This window comes from Parus major, chromosome 9 (genome assembly GCF_001522545.3).
Source record: "Parus major isolate Abel chromosome 9, Parus_major1.1, whole genome shotgun sequence".
In the NCBI taxonomy this organism is placed as follows: Eukaryota; Metazoa; Chordata; class Aves; order Passeriformes; family Paridae; genus Parus; species Parus major.
Genome location: NC_031778.1, coordinates 5,761,086 through 5,774,819, shown reverse-complemented (window position 1 = coordinate 5,774,819; position 13,734 = coordinate 5,761,086). Strand labels below are relative to the sequence as shown.

The window sequence follows — 13,734 nt, the reverse complement described above, 5'->3', positions numbered from 1 at the left end:
TCACTGCTATATAATAATTGGAGAAAGGAGAGGCTCTCAGGACAGCAAGTTTGTTGAAGAATTAATACTGCTTCTCAAAAAGCATAGGACTTCCTAAGGGCTCCTTCCTCCCTCTGTCATACACAGCAAGAAAAGACTGGTCTTCCTTTTAGCAGCAAAGAACAGTTTGGGTTTATACCTAATTTGGGCAATAATTACATCTTGATTAAGTTATTTCTTAATTAGAGTAATAATGTATTACTCATTGTCTCCTTCTCTGTCACTCCAAGCATAGTTTCCTCCCACCACATCACTGACTAAGCCAGTTCTAATTCTTTAAGACACCTTCAAGCAATAAAGTTTTTGCATCTGTAAGGTTATTCCTTCAAGGAAAAGGTCTCCTAGATTCCCAGCATAAACAGACCCTTTTTTTTCTGTTCAACCTGGTATTGCCAGCTACGCCCAATAACAATTTTAGGTGTTTATGCAATGATTGCTGCACTCTCTAATCCCTTTCCAGTTTGCCTGTATCGCTCTGCTACTGTCACAAACCAACACAATGCAAACACAGATTTGCCCAGGCCAACACAGGATTGCTGCCTCCTGCCTCTGCTGTCAGCACCTTTTACTGCTACAACAGAGGAGGAAGTAATCAAACCATCAATACAAAACCCCAATATCCTCTTTCCTACCACACTAACTAATGTCTTCTCAGTAATTATTTACTAATTGCTTTATTATCACTGTCTGCAGAAACATGCTTAGGTTATTCAAGGGCTGGAGAAGCACTAATTTCTCCTTTCCCACTGCCTTGCCCAAGGTAGGATATGCTCAGCGTGCAGCTTTATTTGAGTGTGATCCATTGAACATGATCCAGCATGCAAACCCAGTCAGGACAAAGCCTAAGAGAGGAGTATCCCTGTTTTCAGATCTGGGATCACGGCTTCAAGCTGAGCCTCAGCTGTGACTCTTGGTGGGTGACTCAAACCTGCGACTCATGTATAGAATGAAAAGACCAAATACATCAAGAAACTTTCCTACTTGGCTCTTTCCAGGCTGCAACTTCATTCCAGTTTGACTCTAGAGCAGTCCCCAGTTCAGAAACACTTCAGAAAGATTCTGTAATTAGGAGTGCTGCCATGAAACCAACCCAGCCCTGGGGATACAGGACTGGCTTCACAACACAAACTGTGAATGAATAGTGCTTCTTGTGTGACTGCAGAATAATGCTTTATGTCTGTCCTATCTCTGCAAGATGACATGAATTATTTTCCAAAGGAAAAAATTATTGCAGATACGAATTATATAAAAGGTTATTCCACAAGACACACAAGAAATTCTATTCATGCAAAGATTATGCAGAAGTTAAATAACTGAACAATGGCAATCTGTTCAGATTGGGACTGTCAGCCAGCACTTGGAAACTGAAGACTAGAAAGCTACAGGACAGGGCTCCAATACCTCTGAAAGTCTCTAACTCACCAAAAGTCTTCTTGAACACTAATCTGCAGCACTAGCAACAGGAGGCAGAAACCACCATAACACAGTATTGAGTAAGCCAGCCTTTCTGCACCAGGATAGGGCCCGAGCATCACTGTGGAACCGCTTGTTTCTAGTGGAAGGCATGGTAGGACCAACCCTCCAGTTTGGTATTCTTGCAAAAGAAAACAAAGAAAAACTGGTTTGTCATTTGGAAAATCACCAGTATAGCTTCAGGTGCATCATCATGCCTGTGTAATCAGGTGACAGGTCTTACCCCCTTAGAAGGGCTTGTAGTACCAAAAAGCATTTAACTGCACCTTCTCTTATTTAGAAATTATTGGGTTTTGTTTAGAATTTACTGAGCAAAGCAGATTTGGGAGCAAGCTATATGGATTATAGAAGAAAAAACAGGCAAACAACAAAGTAATGGTTTCTTTCAAATAAATTTTTGTAACAAATCCAGTTCTGCTGAATTAAGTGAAAATTTTACAACCAGACACTTAATAAATTATTTTGGATCCCATCACAAAGGAACTGATGAACAACTCGACATCACTTGCACAACTTACTACTTCTCAAAAAGGAACAGGAGACTAAAAAGAGTAACTTTTCTTACTATACTGAAGAAGTTTGGAAGAAAAAAAAACAAAAGCTGAGTTGCTGCTTTGTCCTGTATTTCTTATATACTTACGGCTTATAATATTTAGATATTTTGCTTAATGGCAACAGAAATATTTTATATGTAGGACTTAGGTGAGAAGTGCAGCTTTTCAGTCCTCAGGACTAGCAGAAATTTGATGCACATGCAAACATTTCAGGGACAGTAGAAGAAACCACTCACAATTGCACCTGAACAATTTGGGGGTTACGGGGGCTTATACCACTGACACAGCAACCACAACCTTTAGAATCTTTATTTCTAAAAGGTTTTAGCTCCAAGCTATTTCATGCTGTAGAAACTGCAACAAATTGTGATGGCTACAAATCCCAACTCACCTCATAACCCCGGTTAGAGGATCTGACCTACTCAGAGTAAGCACTTCTATTTGAACCAGAGGACACTTCCTCATATTCTCAAGTGCTTCAGTATTTAATTACACACATTCTTGAAAAAGGGTCATCATTTCCCATTGAAGCATGTTCAACATCAGGTTCCACAAACTATCCCAAAAAACCTATCCCACTTTCTTATGCTAAATTAAAAGAGCTCTCAAGAAGACAAATTTCCTCACCTACAAGTACTAACACAGTGTAATCAAATCATCTCTTAGCATTTTCCAGAAGTGCCAGAGACTCAGAGATGTCTTCAGAGTCATTGCTATAAATCTTTGTCTGAGTTCTGCCTGTAACTTGCTACTGTTCTTACAAAAACATGGCAGAGGTGGGATTCATCTCACCTACATAGCCATGAAGTGTTTGGTGCTGCCTTTAGGCAGTGCAGATAGGGAGGCACCTCAAAAAGAAGGATCACCCCACTGAGTTCAACAATCTAGTTTTGAGATGATGAGTTACATTGGATGAATCCCATCCTTCAGGATTACACAAGAACACAGGAAAAACCATTTCTGTCTCCAACAGTGGTTAAATGCCAATGCTCAAGGAGCAGTATTAGAAAGACATACGGTATTTCTCAGGAGTATTCTCCTGGCCTCCAACTGTTTCCGGCTCATGAGAGCCGGAAGCTCTCATGAAGCTGGATGAGGTTTGTGTGTACTTATTAACCACTGGAGGATTTTTCTCTTACGTGCTTGAGCACCCCTGCACTCAACAGAAATTTTTTGCAATCTGAGCATCTTTTGACAAGACATTCTACCATCCACCACCCCTTTCAATCCTGTCACTCACCAGCTTCAGTATGTCAAGATTTCGTACTAAGACACTGCACAAACACTACACCTCCATGCAGACTGTCCACAGCATTCCCAAATTTACAGAACTCCATGTCATCCCTCTGCCTTGTCTTAGCTTATTCAGTTCTCCTAGTGCAGAAGACACTTTGCACCTCTAAGCATTCCCACTGCCCCTCTCATAAGCTTTTCTGGTTAAATTACATACTTTAAGACACAGGAACCCAAAGTGGGCAGAGTATTCAGGGAAGATGAGAACCACAGGGAGAAATTAATATTTGAGCTGCCTTTCAAAAATCAGTATTATCCCTATATAGTGTTTTCCCCTTTCCAGCCTCACTGCTTTCAGATAATGCATTCTCAAGTGTCTGCTCTCAAAACCACCTGGGTTAACTCACTCCATCCTTCTTCCTACTTGTCTTCCAAGAGGAAATAAAGATACTATTGTCCTTTGTAAAATGCTCAGAGATCTACTGAGAGAACACTCTATTCAAGAGGAAGGTGTTCACTTTTAGAGACCAATATTTTCATGTAGTCTCAGAAAAAAGGTTCAGAGATGGGCAGCAATAATGATCCAGAGGTCTTGAACAGCTATTCTGTGAGGAATGATGGAGCAGGACCAGGCACTTCAGGTTGGAAGTGGTCATGAATGGTATGGAAAGGGCAGATAGGGTCTGACCGCTCACCTACTCCTCAGCACAAGAATTAGGTGGTCAGTGCGACAAGAAGCAGGGTAAAACAAACACGGGCATGCAGCAAACTTGGGAAAGTCTCATCAAAGGACGCCACAGACCCAGAAAGGTTCTAGAGAGTCAAGAGGCCATGTTTTTATACCTCTCTTTGGAGAAGGGAGATTATCTGCCCCTAATTTTGGGAGGGTATGTTATTCATTACACAAAATCACAATGGATTTACACCATGGTAAGCTGGTTTGCTTCCTGTTCTCTTCCTAGAGATGTCATTTCTATTAGCCTTTTTTTGTTGTTTTTGACTGCTGCTGAGCGAGTTTCACAGAACCTTATCTGCATTACTTAAAAGATCTCTTTCTTGAACGGCACAGATTCTCATGAGCTCATCACTGCACAGGCACAGGGAGTTGTTTATCCCTTGTGCACATTAGTTTACATCTGCTGGTATCAAGTACCTATAACCAAGTACTGTGAGAACCTTCTGCAACCGCAGCCAGCTTTTGTTTCTGCTACCCTAATTCTGTGATTTTCAGCATATACTGTCACTTCATTACTCAGCCTCTCTTCCAGGCCATTTATAACTTGGTTCAACAACACAAGCCTTAACACATATCCCCCCGGGAGTGAAGAGTGATCACTCTTCCCTAGAAAAGCTGACAGTCCTTCCTATGCTTTAACCAGGTATTAATTACTGAGAAAGCTATGCTGCTGCTCCTTGCCAGTTCATTTCCTTTCAGAAGCATTTAAAAAGTCCTTTGTTAATCTCTCTCTGAAAATCCAGAGACAGCAGAATATTTGTTTGTTTGTCTCTTATGCCTTCTTGTCCAAGAGCTCCAGATCATCGAACTTTACCAGCTGTAGCTGGACTTCAGCATTCCTGCAGTGACCCATGGAGGTCACTACAATGGGAACACTTACCAAGGCAGGCTTCCAAGCAGGCATGACCTTGAGCCTAACTGTCCGTGGCAGGACCATTAACACTGCTCTGCAGTCACTGTGCATTCAGAGAAGTCAGTTTTCACACTGACAAATCTGTTTTGGTAGATTTATCCAAAAGAAAAATAATCCCCCAACACTAACTTAAATACAACCTCTCCACATTTACAGCAGCAACATAAGGCAAGTCCACCACATAAAAAGATCTGGGCTAGTATCAATAATAATAGTCTGCACTGATTTTTAAAAATAAACCTGGCAGTAGACCATAATCTATTGTTTTAAAATACTGACTTGCAGTTAGTGAATGCATTATTATTCAGTGTAACTCCTCCAGGTTAAGTGACAGGGTTATCTAATACTCCAGTGCCTTTAGCCCCTTCACAAACACCAGCAGAGTCCCCGAACACGAGCACACCAGAAACTGCTGGGGAGCCCTAGTGCACAGGCAATGCAAAGCTTGTCACTGGGGGTGACAGCTGGGAAGAAGAGTTAACAGTACCAGGAAAGATGTCAGCCTTTTCAGCTTTTCTGAAATACCTTTCTTCAATTTTCCGTTTGCACAGTCTTGGAACTAAAACTGACCAGGCAGGAATTTGTGCCCCTTGAGACTGGTTTCCAGTTAGACAGATGAGACAGCAAGAGAGTAAAAGCTCACACGATTTTTCCACGTAACGCCAACTCGTTCCACATAAATACTTTGCCAATTAATTTTTGTTCCAGCCCCATGTCTGTGCAGAACCACCAAACTTGCTCACTTATCAGGACCCAAATATATTCACAAACATGCTGAAGTTTAGCAAGACACAAGAAAAAGAAAAATTAATGCCTGAGCTCTGACACACTGACAGAAAATAAGGTGACTGACCAGTAAAACACTGGAGGTGAACAAGCTTCAAAAGCACATAATTAGCAAGGCTCAGGGCAGAGGTCAGAAAGCCTGCTTGATTAAGTAATGTGTCTCCTGGCTGTTTATAACCGTATATGGAAAGAGATAATTTTATATTAGCAAGATGAATTTATTGTTCCTGGAACGTTAATTCAGTATTAAGAGTATCCATTCACTTTACACGAATTAAAGTGATCTTATTTAAGTGTTAAAATAACAAAGGAAAATTGGTGTCCAAGACACCATTCCCTTGGTCATTAACTTTTGCTGGCACTAAGGTTACAATTTACAGATTCCCTGAAACCATTTTTGGAAACTTACTTGGAAGTTAAATTTCTCCTGTAGCAGAGTAGCCATCTGTAGTGGTCTGCAGAATAAATACACGTTTAATAACAACTAAAAAAAATTGCTTTCATTTATTGCTCATCTATTCAGAGCTCATGCATTTCTCATTGCTGACATATGTAACTCCTTCAGGTTATACATGTATCACACTGGGGTCACTTAAACCCTCAGGCATTCAAAATTTTAGGTAAAATTCTCTTTGTCTAAGGTGACAGCCCATTTCTCCAGGGCAGCCTCAGTTCCTGGCCCATATCTGGCCCCAGCTGGAGTTCTACAGCTATTCCATGGGTCAGCAGCAAGTGAGACAGAAAAGCTCCGACTCTGTGCTGCATTCCCACCCTCTCCTCCGAGGCACAGTCCCAGGAGCCAAGAGCTGTCATTCCCACCAGCCATACCTTCCTACCATTCCTACCCATTCCTACCAGCCTCCATCTCGCACTGTGAACAGCAGTAGTTGTCGAAATGCAACAAATTACACCAAAAGGTGCAGCATGTCCTGACATTCTGCAAGTCTGGCACTGCTACAGACTTTTGTGCCTGTGCCTTCAGTAAGCCACCCCAGAGGCAAAGAGCAGTGTGCTCAAAGCAATGCACAATTTAAGGGAGCCTAATTTTTCTGTCCCCTGTTCTCTACCAAGGAAAACTAAAGGTGTTTTAACCTGACATCCCAGTAAGACTGAGGAAATAATTTATTTTGTGCCTTTATTAACCCAGGGAGATTTACAAAATAACAACAAAGTAAAGAGAACTTCCATTAATTTCTCTCTTTTCCCTGTGTATTTAAATAGAAGCAGATTAAGAAGAAAAGCAATACACACAGGAAAAAAAACAAAACAAACCAAAAACCAGACAAATGCAAAGATTCCCTCACTGAAAGCAGACAGCCATGTTCACATTTGTGAAGCTGCATCGATCTTCATTAAAATGAAGTAATTTTTAACTAGCTCATGTTTTACATGTGTGACCTCAGATATTACCTCCTGCATCCTACCTATACACTGTTCTGCAGTCAGAATTATTCTTTTCTCCATCAGCAGAGTATTTGCATGCTAATCAAACACCAATTAATTGTTAACACTGTTAATTACTAAAACTGATAATGTTTTCCAGCATTATCCTCACTTTGACCTGAAAAGAGAACACATCCACTTCTGGTGCTCAAGCCCTGATTTTCCGAAGTATATGACATTAGGGAGTGTTTCATATGGTCAAAGCAAAGCACCTGCTTAGTCACAACTGCCCTGGCAGTCCTAGCTCAGAAATTTCACAAACCAGACCCAGGGACATAAGCAACAGAGGAAGTACACAGTGAATTCTGCTGGAAGATTCTTGTCCCATAACACACATGAAAACAGTTCTTTATGACAGCACTCAACTACGTTAATTATGGATGAGAAAATTCCCCTCCTTCAACAGTTCTACTTTGCTGTCCCATTTCTGGCAGATTTGGAGCACAGGATCTAAGCTCTAACTGAACCTTCAGAAAAGTTCAGTGTAACAGGAGAAAGCCTGGTCTTATGGGGAAGAAGAACATGCAGTCATTTAAGTACAATCACTATTGGAAAACATTTACACAATGAAGTCAAAGCAACCTCTGTCCTGCATCAGGACATGCCAAGTTCAGAGTTACTTCAAGTCAGGTTTTCTGCGTAATTCAAGGGCAGAGAAGTTCTCTATGGAGAATGGTCCCTTCTAAAAACAAAAAACCACCAGCCAACACTCACCCCACCCATCAAAAAAAAAGGGAAAACAAATTCCACCATGCAGCATCATATTTATACCTCCAGGGCTACCAGCAATGAGTGTCAGACAGCAGGGCTCCACCACAGAGCTTTCTGAACTGCCTGAGCCACATTATTCATCACCTGCTCCACAGGCTGCAGCTAAAGGAAATGAAATAGATGCTTTACCAGAAAATCTCTGCAGTGTTTGGCATTCACACATCAGTCAGCTGTAATTTGAGGAGCTTTGCCCACAGCTACCTTTAACATTGCACCTCTGTGCAAATTACAGGTACAAAATAATATGACACAACAGTGGTTGCAAAGGTCTAGGTAATGGAAACCAGCCATGTGCCACCAGGGAACTTCGATTTTTCTCTTTCATTTTCAGGCAAATATAAATCAGTTGCAACTGATACACACTGTTACCATTTCCAGATATATAAACAGTGGGGAAAAGCCCAAACAACCCACCACTGCCTCATGCTTCTGTTTCTCAGAATCCTGCAGACATTAAACACATAATTTTACACAACAAAGTCTAACAGTACTGACAATCTCCTCTAAGTTCTCACTAAAATAACCTCCCCCTACACAACCTGAGAGAGCAGACCTGACAAGCTAGAGAGACTGACAATAAATAATCAAGAGAAGGTCTTCTTTTTCTTAAAAGAACTGGTTAAGTAAATTTTTGCAAGAGTTATTTCCTGAAGCAGGCATCACATCATGTGAGCTAAAGCCATGAGACCACCACCAAGAAAAATGTGCCCTGCCTTGCAGGCAGCACTTCACAGCAAACATCTTAGGGAACTACCTGGCTCTGGAATCCTTCCCTAGCCAGCATTTCTGCAAAGATGGGAGCACAGAGCAGCACACCTCCCAGTGTTTCCTTCTTCAGCAGGAAAAACAGAGGTAATATAATTAGTCCCAGGCTTAAAAATATTTACATTACTTGAGACCAACGCAGTCTGATGACCTGCAGAGAGAATTACTCCGGCAGGAACACCTCCTTCATAAATCATTCCACTCGTTATTCGAACTGTTTCACAAGTTTATGCTCAACTTAATCTCGAATTCATCTGCCTGTGAACCAAGGAGTCTGGTAGCCAAAGCTGTTCCCTTTCTTGCTCATGAAGAAATACATCGGGGGAAAAAAATTAAATCCTGCTTTCACGACCACGTATTCATTCACAGCTGCAGTGAAGATAACGGAAGATCCAGCTACCCAGGGTACTGGGGCAAGTGATCACAGAAAAGGAACATCCTGAGGACCCCTTCACCGGAGTTAACCTCCAGCTCTCGACAGCCAAGACCTCCGGGCCAACCCGGGCTGGGAACACGCTGTGCTCAGGACCTGCTACGCCAAAGTCCCTGGGGACAACTCTCCGGGGGACAGCTCACAGCCCCGGCCCGGGACACCACGGAGCGCCAGTGCTTCAACGCGTGTGGGGCGAGCATCGCCTCCCGCGTATGCGCGGCACCGCCGGCCCCCACCGCCCTCAGCACACCCCGCCAGACCCTCCAGAACCGCGCCAGCGCCCATACCGGCACCCCCGCGCTGGCTCCTCATCCACAGACACCGCCCCGCGACCCCGGCCCCGCGGGACCGACCTACTGTCCCGGACAGGGCGAACCCCGGGCCCGGGCCCCGCCGCCCGCCCGCACGTACCCGCCGGGACAGCGCCCCGTCCCGTGCCATGCCCAGCGCCGCTCCCGCCGCCGGGCGCGCTCCGCCGCCCGCCCCGGCCGCCCCTTCCGCACGGCCGGGCCCGCCCAGCGCCGGGGGGCGGAGGCGGGTCCCGCCTCAGAGAGCCCCCGGGCCGCCTCACGAGCCTGGGGCCTCTTCACTGCTGGTCCTCACCTCAGCCCCGCCTGCGGCTCTCCAACCATCGCGGACGGCGGGTTTTGCTTTGTTTTTCCCTCAGGAACGCCACCAACGCCCTTATAGAATCACAGAACCCTCAAGGCTGGAAGAGACCTCCGACATCATCCAGTCTGACCATGCAGTCAGCACTGCCACTGTAACGCCTAAACCACATCAACCAGCGCCAGGTCCAGACACCTCTTGTACACCTCCACGAACCATGACTCCATTACCTACCTGGCAACCTATTCCAGTGCCTGGCCTCTCAAACAGTGAAATATTTTTTCTAATAGCTAATCTGATTCTTTCCTGTCTTGCCTTAGGGCCATTTCCTCCTGTCGTCTCACTGAAGGCACGGCAGAGACCGGCCCCGCGTCACTACAGCCTGCTGTCAGGGAGTTGTGCAGAGCGATGAGGTCTCCCCAACCCGAGCCTTCTCAAAGCTAAACAAACCCAGCTCCCTCAGCTATTCCTCATGGGGCATGTTTTCTAGACCCTTCCCGAGTCTTGTTGGCCTTCTCTGAATATGCTACAGCCCCTCAATGTCCTTTTAGAGGTGAAGGCCCTGGAACTGAATGAAGTGCAGCCTCACCAATGCTGAATACAGCGGAGGAATGGTCCTACTGGCTACAATGTTCTTGATACAGGCCAGGATGCCACTGGCCTTCCTGGCCACACTGCTGGCTCATATCCAGCTGCTGTCAAACAGCATCCGAGAGTCCCTTCCTGCTGATCAGTTCTCAAGGCATCCCTGCCCCAGGCTGGAGCTGCAGAGGCTGCTGTGACCCAAATGCAAGATGTGGCACTTGACCTTAGTGAACCTCACACTGTTATCCTCAGCCCTTTGGTCAAGACTGTCCAGATCTCTCTGCAGAGCCTTCCCGCCCTTGAGCAGATCAACACTCCCAACCAACCTGGCACAGTCTGCAAATTTACTGAGGGTTGCTTCATCTCTTCCTCCAGACAGCTTTCAGCCCTCAGTGGCTGGAGGCCATCAGTAGTGCCCTCCGGCAAAGCAGCATCCTCTGGGAAAAGGTACAAATTAAGAGGGAAAGAGCCCTGTTGGTGCAGCTGGAACAGGGAGGCAGCTGTAGCACCTCAGCACGGAGCAGACCCTTCGTTGGCAGCTGTGTTGCTGCACTACAGATCATGTTGCAATCATCAGACATGACCTAGGGGAGGAGATGCTCAGAGACACCTGGACACAGCTGCAGGTAAGCCATTATTCAGCGATAGTCAAGCCAACCTCATGGGGTCTTTCCCTAAGGGAGCTTTAGTCTTGTCTGGTTGCAGCAGCCCCTCCCTTCAGTTGCACACACAGGCCAACCTGCCACCTCACATGCCCTCACAGCTTACAAGGGCAGCTCAAAATCTCAGCTGGAACACATCAGATTTGTCTCTTGCACTCCAGTGTTTCTCTCTCTCCCTCACAAACACTGTCTCCCAGCACTTCTCCTTGTACCTCCCTTCTCAGCCATGTTATCCCTCCCCAAAAGTCAATTCCAGATGCCTCCCTTTTGCTGTTCCTCTTCATTTTAGTAATGTGTGAATCATGCTAGAAACCTGTTAGTATACTCTAAAAACACTAGGAAGCACTTGACAGAAAAGTCTTAAAAGCTCTTCTCATTCCATTCTTAGAGATCAGGGAAGCAACTCTGTCATCCACAGCCCCTTCAGATGCCTTTTATTCTTAATTTCCCTGCAGAGGTAAACTCCTTTCATGGTACTAAACTATCATAGTCAGCTCAGGAAGAAAACATTACTTACTGGTCAGTGCAGGCAGGCAACATCGAAAAGGGCAAATATCTCCTACCAAAGCAATCTACTGACCTGAACTTGCTTGTTGGGACTTTTCCCTCCTTGGCCTCACAGTTCCCTGGTCATTCATGCAGGACAGGAAGTGCACTTGGTCCTCTGCTGCAGGACTGGACATTCAGGCATGAGAAACATGCACAGGCAACTGGGGCAAGTGACTGACTGCAAAACCCAATCCAAGGCCAAACACAGGTCAGTCATGCACTGGAAAAGAGCTGTGCTTCAGTCACATGGGTTTTCAAACAGTCTTGAAGGACTGAACAAAATTACAATAACATAGTTAAGCATTAACTTGCTGCCACCCTGTAAACAGCAGCATGGCTGATTCCCTTTGTGCTCTGAAAAGGTCAGAGCAGTTTTGCTCATTGAACACTGAGTTTAATTAGGGATATTGAGATGCATCCTGAGTGGTGTAAAATACTAAAATACTAATAAAAGAAACCCAACTTTAGAGACTCTATTGTGCACCAGTTCACTTGGGATAAATGGCACAAAGAATATAAGAATTGAGCCTGAGCCAACAAACTCAGGAAATACAATATCAGCTTACCTTGCCTGGCTGGGGGTGAATTTGGATGGGCAGGTATCTCAGGAAGTCCTTTGAGATGGTGTACCCTGGGTAAGGTGGTATCTTTAAGAGATTCATGGACCTTTTCTGTCTCTCACCCCCTTCCTTTCAGGAAATCTGAGAGGTGGCAAATGCAGGAGGTTGCTGTTCTTCCACAGAGAGCTGGAAAGCTTTCCCAGAAGAGGTGCTGGATTGATGAGTTCTTGCACTACTCCAGGTAGGTCTAAGCAAAGTTTGTAAAAGAGCCAAGTGTACCCGAAGTGCTGTGGTGTGCTCTTTCCCCTTGGAGACTTGTGGGGTTTGGAAGCCAGAGGAATTTTCCCCTTCACTTCAGCTGGGCTTGGATGAGCCCCAAAGTACACAGAGTAATGCAACACTGTGAAATTATGAAATGTAGGAGACAACACTCATATTTTCTTAGTATCAAAACAAAGGCCATTATGTAATGCTTGCTACTATAGGAGAACAGGAATGTTTGCTTGGTTCCATGATTACAGGGGAAGCAGTAGCAAGTTAATGCTTAACTATGTCTTTGCAATTTTGTTCAATCCCAAGACTTAAAAAAACTCTGAACCAGTCTTGACGTAGCAAAAGTCTGGAGTGGTTTTGCTACATGACAATACAAGGCCGCCCTACAATCCAATCCACTGCTCTTCCAAAGCAGGAAATCAGTGGTCTCCAAAGAGCCTGTCAGCCCGCAAGGAAAAAGGGGAGATGCCCGATTTCTCACCCCGCCTCATGCGCGCTTGCCCTGGTGATGTCACTGACTCTTCCTGTCCCTGTGTGCTACAAAGTGACAGAAGCCAGTGCCACTTTTTAGCATAGTGGCTTTGCTAAAAACACGCCTGCCTGAGACTGAACTGGCCCCGACTCGATGTTTCATCAGCTCAAACGCCAGGTGGAAGCGTGCACAGGCACTGTTCGTGCTGCTCCATCACCACTTTGTGGTCTGTGAGCCACGCAGTGAGGGATAAGTACGGCTTGTGCTGCTCCCCACAGGGCTGGCCGAGGAGGTGCGGGCCAGTGCCTGGCGGGCGCTGTGGTGCCGGGGGAGCCGGACAGCCCTCCTTGTGCAGCCTGGGTACCCCTGCAGGGGCTCCTGCTCCGCTGTACAATCCCACTTTGTGAGTGTGACGAGCCTTCCTGACCAGTTACAGCCCGTGGTGCTCATCGCTGTGCCAGTGTTACTGCCCAGAGTGAAGGTCCCAGTGGCCAGCTACAGAATCAGAGTCAATCACTAAGGTTGGAAAAGACCTCTGAGATCATCGAGTTCAACCTGTGGCCGATCCCCACCTTGTCAACCAGGCCAGGACACTGAGTGCCACGTGCAGTCCTTCTGTAAACACCTCCAGGCGTGGGGACTTCACCAGCTCCTTGAGCTGCCCCTTTTCCAGTGTCTAATCACCATTTACATGGAGGAATTCCTCCTGATGTCCAACCTAAGCCTCTCCTGGTGCAGCTTGAGGCCATGTCCTCCTGTCCTGTTCCTTGTGTCCTGGGAGCAGAGCCTGACCTCCTCCTGGCTGCATCCTCCTGTCATAGGGAGCTGTGGAGAGCAGGAAGGTCCTCCCTGAGCCTCCTTTTCTCCAGGCTGAGTCC

The 13,734-nt window shown here is 45.6% G+C and overlaps 1 protein-coding gene across 4 annotated transcripts in view; it reads right to left on the bottom strand.

Moving 5' to 3' along the window:
- The window catches only part of PPP2R3A (protein phosphatase 2 regulatory subunit B''alpha), a 56,357-nt gene extending 42,942 nt beyond the window's left edge, over positions 1–13,415 (bottom strand). The window contains exons 1-2 of one of the 4 annotated variants that reach the window (XM_015637707.3): positions 12,118–13,415; positions 11,583–11,771 (exon numbers count right to left, since the gene is read on the bottom strand). The gene's annotated coding sequence lies outside the window, so the exon portion shown is untranslated. Of the gene's footprint in view, positions 1–9,557; positions 9,625–11,582; positions 11,772–12,117 lie in introns of those variants that run through there. The other 3 variants (XM_015637708.3, XM_015637709.3, XM_015637706.3) reach the window with 3 other exon arrangements.
- Between the last annotated feature and the right edge of the window lie 319 nt (positions 13,416–13,734).